The sequence below is a fragment of the Rhincodon typus genome, chromosome 15 (assembly GCF_021869965.1).
Source record: "Rhincodon typus isolate 14 chromosome 15, sRhiTyp1.1, whole genome shotgun sequence".
Taxonomy (NCBI): domain Eukaryota; kingdom Metazoa; phylum Chordata; class Chondrichthyes; order Orectolobiformes; family Rhincodontidae; genus Rhincodon; species Rhincodon typus.
Genome location: NC_063346.1, coordinates 25,009,929 through 25,017,713, shown reverse-complemented (window position 1 = coordinate 25,017,713; position 7,785 = coordinate 25,009,929).

Below are 7,785 nucleotides of genomic sequence, written 5' to 3'. Positions count from 1 at the left end.
TCCCGCCCCCTTGACCTGTCCGTCCTCCCTGGACTGACCTATCCCCTCCCTAACACCCCACCTACACTCACCTTTACTGGCTCCATCCCCGCCCCTTTGACCTGTCTGTCTCCTCTCCACCTATCCTCTCCTCTATCCATCTTCTATTCGCATCCCCCTCTCTCCCTATTTATTTCAGAACTCCCTTCCCCTCCCCCATTTTGGTAGAAGGGTCTAGGCCCGAAACTTCAGCTTTCCTGCTCCTCTGATGCTGCTAGGCCTGCTGTGTTCATCCAGCTCTACACCTTGTTATCATAGTGGGCTGAATGTCTGCTGCACCATAACAATTCTGCAATTCTTGATGGCAATTCAGCAGTTTCATACTCACTATTATTGCAAACTGCCTTTTACTATCACTTGTCAGAAAATAAACAGTGAACAATGCATCATGCTACTAATACTTTGACTAACCGAAATGATCCTATTAATAGTTGATACATAGGCTCTCAAGCTGTGTTCCTGTCGTCAAAATTCCCCTTATAGTGCTTTATTATTTACAATATTTAGAAATGTTCATTATAAACGGGGTAAAACTACTGGCTTCTAGAGAAAAAGAGGAATTTCAAGCAACCATAAAACAGGAACCACAGCATAATATCAAGGCCATATATTGTTTTCTGCTTTTTCATATTCATCTTACCAATTGATAATTTTGCCACATTTGGTGTTTTGGGAGGTAGGAACAGCTACCATATAACTGAATTGAAAAAGACACTTTGATTTATTTTAGTAGTTGATGCACAGACATATCAGACTAAATTTTCATCTTTGCTTCAGACTGTGCCAGTCAAGCCATTTCCTAACATCACACTCCCAAGTGTCTGCCTATTTACTAACAGTTTTGGGCTCCAACTTGGGCAGATGGAGTCCGGGTCTCTGCCTCCTGAAATTCTGCCTCCATTTACTGGGCTATTGGCTCAGTCTATTAATGATTGTTAGAAACTCTGACCCTCACCCCTCGACCCAAGGCCAAATGTGTCAAGGGGAGTTTAAAAGTTTGATTGATATTTTTAGTGTTGTGAACATTTCAAAGACTTGGCAGTATTATTACATGGGTTTTTGCTTTAGTACCTCATTAGTACTGGAAAAATGAATCAAAGGGTTAACAGCTGTCAGAACATTAATGTGAAAATTAACTCATGGACTCCTTTACACAATTAATATCTAATTTTCCATCATTAATTAATATTGAAGAGGACTTTATCCACTGGATAAAGTACTGTAAATGTATCATAACCCATTCACATTGCTGGTCAGTTCAATAATCTTTTACCTTTTGAGGATAGAGTCTTACGATCAAGTACTGCATTGATATCATTTTTAACTTACCAAACAGCAGCCAACAATGTCAGTTGAAGTTGCTGCCCGGGTTTGTTCCAGTTCTTTCTTTAGAGATGGGAATACTATTAGATTTTTGCTGGTCTTGTTCTCTTTTCTAATGATTTTTAATATATGTGTAACAAAGTCTCTGCTATTTCCTCCTGAAATCTTTTATAAATAGGTTTAATATGAGAGGGGAGAGATACAAAAGGGCCCAAAGGGGCAACTTTTTTCACTCGGACAGTGGTGAGTGTCTGGAATGGGCTGCCAGAGGTAGTAGTGCAGGCGAGTACAATTTTGTCAAATAAAAACCATTTGGACAGGTACATGGATAGAATAGTGGAGGAAGAGTGGACCACGGTGTCCTGGAGGGAAATCTGTTCTGATGATGCCAACTTTGACAAGGGAGGTTCCAAAATGTCTACCTTCTTCCTCAATCGAGGACTCCCCAGCACCAGTGTTGACAGGGCCCTCAACCAGGTGTGACCCATCTCGCGCACTTCTACCCTTACCCCCTCTCTTCCCTCCCACAACAGTGATAGGGTCCCTTGACCTTACCTACGATCCCACCAACATCCATATCCAGAGGATCATTAGCCGCCATTTGCGCCACTTCCAGTAAGATGCCACCAACAGACACATATTCCCCTCCCCTCCCTTGTCAGCCTTCTGCAGGGACCGTTCCCACCAGGAAGCTTTGGTCCACACTTCTTTCCCTCCCAACACCACTGCCCCCCAATAGCCTCACAGCACCTTTCACTGCAACCACAGAAGGTGTAACACCTGTCTGTTTATTTCATCCCTCCTCAATGTCCAAGGGTTTAAACGTTCCAGGCGAAGGAGTGCTTTACCTGCACTTCATGCAATCTAGTCTACTGTATTCGCAGCTCACAATGTGGTCTCCTCTACACTGGGGAAATGAAACATAGACTGGGTGACTGCTTCGTAGAACACCTACATTCTGTCCACAAAAAAGACCCTGAGCTTCCAGTTACCTGACACTTCAACACACCACCCTGTTCTCTAGCCAATATCTGTCTCAGGTTTGCTGCAGTACTCCAGTGAAGCTCTGTGCAAGCTGGAAGAACAGCACCTCATTGGGTATGCTGCAGCCCTTTGGACTCAATATCGAGTTCAATAATTTTAGGGCTTGAGCTCTCCCATGCCCTTATCCCAACCTCCACACATCAGGCTTCATGATCACATAGTTGGCTATTACATGCAACCCATTGTTAGCCATTAACATTCCCCATTAATAGCTATTCACCTTTCTAGCCTGATTGTTATCCACTCCTTTGTCTGTCCAACTGTTATTCTCTCTGTTTGGACAATATCCCCACCTATCATTTACTCCTTACAGTATCTTCTGATTATAAACAGACATTTTCTGAGCTATCATCAGTTCTGAGGAAGGGTCACTCAACCCAAAATGTTAACTCTGATTTCTCTCTATGGATGATACCAGACCTGCTGAGATTTTCCAGCAATTTCTGTTTTTGTTTTAGATTAATTATGAAGCAATCCAAAACTCAAGATCATAAATATAAGTTTGTCAATATAGATTTGTTAGGGAATTCAGAAGAAACATCTTTACCTCAACATTTGAGAGACTGTGAAATGTGGCCCTGGAAGGAGCAGCTGAGCAAATGGCATAGATACACTTAAGGGGAAACTAGATTATTGTATAATGGATAAAGGATAGAAGGAACACCGGTAAGCTTAAATAGTGGGGCAGGATTTGGGGAGGAGGATGTTGTTTCAAGTTCAGAGACCAGCTTTGGTTTACTGGTCTCAGTTACCTGTTTCTGTGCTGTTGACATGATGTAACTTATATAAACATATCCGTGATATCCTGTCATCATAAAGTATCAGCTAGAATTGCCCACATTCCCCACATATAAAAAACACATTTTTTATAAAATGATAAATCAAAGGAACAACCTTAGAATACTGAACAAAAAGAAAGAGAAACCCCAATAATTTCCTCCAGTTTTGAGCATGACGTAACATTTCAAGCTTTGAGGATATCAGTAGACACCACATTCTCCCTCTCTAAGGATACCAAGCACAAACATAGCCGTATGAGAGAGGCAGGCAGTCAGGAATTATGATGCCCCTTCCACAACCCACTACCTGGACCTTTTGGTGGCTACTTCAGCCAATCCCACAGGAGGTCTTCAGCCTTCTATACCATGTAAGCATATTTTTGGAGGTAGTTTTTAATAAACCTGTTCAGGGATGTTATGACGCACCTCTGCGGCAGGTTGGACCTGAATCCAGGTCTTGTAGCCCTGAGGTAGGGACACTGCCACTGCATTACAAGAGTCCTCGGGTAACATTTCAACTTTCAAAGGAGGAATACCAAACAGCTGCTAATTTAAAGAAACTTGCTATGGCAATAGCTTTTAATTTACTGGAGGAATATGCCTGTTTAAATCACTCTGCCACAGCTTAGCCCTGAGCTGCAGCCTCAGGGAAAAGGGTTAACAGTTAATTTAACAATTAAATCTTACAAGCTACCTCTGGACAATTGAGTACGTTTACACAATAATACAAAAATGCAGCTGTTCTGAATATAGCCCTTTTTTACGAATCAATTTTACGAATGTGCTTTTTAATCACAACAGCTCAAATGAATAGGAAGGAAAGTGATGTACATCATACATAGAGATGGTTAATTACTGTCCAAAACAGAAGACTCTCAGGTTACCATCCTTAAATAATAAATTGCATTTCTGATGCTTTTGTTCATTTGTAAGTGGTTCTTAATGGCAGTTACACAATATAATTTAGCATAGCATATTTATCTACTGCGATCCAATTAACCATTCAAACACATTCCACTATCTTCCTGAAATGGATGTTTGTTAATAAAGAATAATAATGATCAGTAAATATTAACAAACTGAGTACTTTATCAGGTTCCTGAAAAATGAAATGGAACCTTTATGGTTTGTTAAATTTAATTTACTTTCAGATTGTCATATTGTTTAAGTACTTTACCCAATAATTAAGAGAACACAATAACAGTCATCTCCCAGGATATGAAATTATATTGAAGTGCTTCTCATTCATTTAGGCTGTTCAATACAATGTTCTATTGGTTCAGGTCTGCAGCTGTCACAGGGGGTAACCTCTTCAAGTTTGAACATCCTCACTATTTCTTCCGAGAGGTCATATTACACATCTTCTAAAATCATTTGCTTGGTTGACACTGGAGATGACCACATGATTAATACTGAAATTCCAGAGCAGTGAGTAGATCTACTTCACAGTAGAAGTGTTGAATGTAAATTTAATGTAAATTTTAGTAGCATAAACATTTATTGGGATGTAAAATATTTTGATTTTGAATTGTTTCCATTGCCCTTTTGAAAGTGCTGCAAGTTAGTTTCATTGGGTGTCACTGATTTTAAGGACATTTTGTAATGTTATAAGCAACATAATCGTGTATGTTGTGTGGCAATATTGCTAGAGCACATGTTATGGCACAACATTACCTGTCTTGCATTTTCTACCATTTATATAATTTCAGTCAATGTTACTCATAAACATGCTGTTTCCCTCAGCCTCCCACCTTGTATCTACCAATAATAAATCTGGAGTTGAAAGCTAGCCTCAGAACTGTCAACCGTGAAACTATCAATTATCCAAAAATCCATCTGGTCTCCTAATTTTGGTTTGAAAAAGGCAATCTGCCACCTACATTTGTTTTATATGTGACTCTGGACCCACAACAATTTGGTTGACTCTCAATTGCCCTTTGAAGTAGCTGCGTTTGAGAACAATCAAGGATGCCCACATCCCAAGAAAGAATATATTTAAAATCTGTAAAGGTGCTATATACATGGAAGTGATTAATCTTGAAATGTACTTAGTCAACATTACAAAATGTATTGTATCTGTAATTACCAGTGGCATATCTGTTGATTGCTGTGTATATTAGATCATTCAGGATCTTGCACATATACAGAGGATCTGGACTTTTCCAAATTCACGTTGAATGTCATTCGAAGAATGGCTACCTCAAAGCTGAAAAAGCTGTTTTCATTCAAGAGCCATCCAATGATTTCAGTGGTATCCAGTGTTCCAGCTCAGGCCTATCCGATGAGTTTGCCACTTGCAAAGTTCCCTATGGACGTACATTGTTGATTAATGTTGCAGCTGGTAAAGGTAATGTTTGATATCTATCATAATTTGTAACTTATTGCTTCTGATTATTTTCCATTATGGTTTTTGTTAGCAGCAGCTGTCATGTTCAAATCTCGGTTTCAGAGTTGTAACAAAATCAGTTTTTATCAAGTCAAGATCGAGTATCAATAGGCACTTTTTATAAAATGTGAAAGCTGGAAACATATCTTTCTCTTTACCTCACTATAGTGTACAAACCTGACATGAATTAAAATGTAAATTAGTCCATTTATAACATGGAAATTGAAGAAGCATTTGTTGCATTTCGTGACTAAACAACAACATTCCTAAGCTGTAGATCTAGTCCTGTAGTTAGAGAATATTGTCCACATTCTGGTCAGAAATTTTCTGACATTAGTGACAGGACATTTGATAGGAAATTTAATAGTAATCTTAATGTTACACAGATCTTACAATCATTCATGATGAAAGATTTCAATGAAGAGATTACAACCAATATAATGTCTCTAGCCTTTCCAAACTAAATTCCAATAAGAACAGTGTTTCTTCAAAAGTAAGCACATGCAAAAAATTGCATTTAATCTGGGTGCAAAATAATAATGAAACTTACTTTGAAAGATGGTTTTTTAGGTAATAAATGAAATTTGATGTGGTCAGAGGGCCATTATTCCGCATGTTTTACATACAGCAGTATTCCCTGTGACTGAATTTTTAGAACTTTTACAACCAAACGATCTGACTTTGTGGTAATGATTGTTGTGTAGCTTGAGAGAGTAATATATGTGTAACACAGGAAGAAATTAACAAAACTCAGTATTTCATCATTCAGTGCAGTTATTATGTGTAATGAGGATTTGTTTGGTGCATGCCTATGACCTGCTGTCCTGTTCACTTCTCATATCTGACTCTGCTAACCCTCTTTTCACTCTCTCTCGTCCCATTGCCCTGACTCTCTCCCATACATCTCCCCTCTACCTTCCCCCTCACTCCTACATGTACCTCTCCACATAGAACAATGAGAGCATCCCTGTTGTAAATGTACACCACATTTGATATCTGTATTGCATCATGTCCATCTCCTCCTCTTTGGTAGCTTGTCTGATGAGACTTTGTGCTTTGTGCCTACATGTGGAAATCTTCTGAATTCTGGCTGGTGCATACTGAAGAATACCTCCAGATCTGTCCAGGACCTAATTGTACATCTTTATTATGCTGATGGCTTACTCAATGACACATGTGGATGATGTATGGCTTGTATTGCATTGCGCTTGGTTGAGTGCCACATGGATATCACCAACCACGTTTTAACTGTGTATCCCTCCTCTCATGATGAACACTTTCATCATGAACTCAGTCAGTTTTTGAATGTGTTTAAAGAATCAGGGAAGCTGGAGTGCCTCAGGATGACAGACTCATGACAGCTGCCTGTGGTATAAGGATCTGAAATGGTTAGTGCTGGGGAATGCATTTAACAGCTCACAATATGATGATACCATATAGGTTTGGGTAAGAGGAACAGTTTTAGACCTGGAAAGAGTAAGACCTAACATTCGAGATTTTCCTCATAGTCTCCGTAACAATGTGTATTGTACCAATGTAATTTGTAACTAGTTGCAAACATACAATGAGGTACATCTTGTTTGAGACAAGAACCTCTTCTCATTAGACCACCAAGCGATTTTCCTCCACCAAGCTAGACCAACCAAGACCCTATCAGGAGAAAGGATGTAGCAGCAAAGCTACCAGATGTATCTTTCACCAGAATGAGCTGTGGTGAGGATCCATCACACAACACTGCCTGGGAATTCTGTGCAGACCTCCAATGAATTCTTTGTGGCTGTACGTCTTGTGTACATTGATGGAATGACAGCCCTTTTGGTTGCCATATACTAGTGAGTGATTCTGGGGGGGCCTTAATTGCCAACATTTGTAAAGTTGCTGATACCATGTGCCTGAAGGAAGCAAACCTGAGTAGCCACTCACCCTGACAGGCATCGTCAGTGGAAATGAGAACATTGCTGAGCCTGGCAAACTTATCAAACATCATCTTGTGAATTGTTGATTGCAGGATCCTGAAGATACCTTAGACAAAACCCTGGAAGGAGCCAGAGGCAAAGAATTTGGGGTAGATGTGATTTTGGCTACCAGGTCAACCTGGCACCATCTTTTGTTTCCAGCAGGCTGCCAATGGCTGCTACCTCCTGCTGTCAGCTCCTGAGCTTCCTGAGACACTGGAGATGTGTTGAGGATGATGCTCCCTGCTGCTCTACCTCA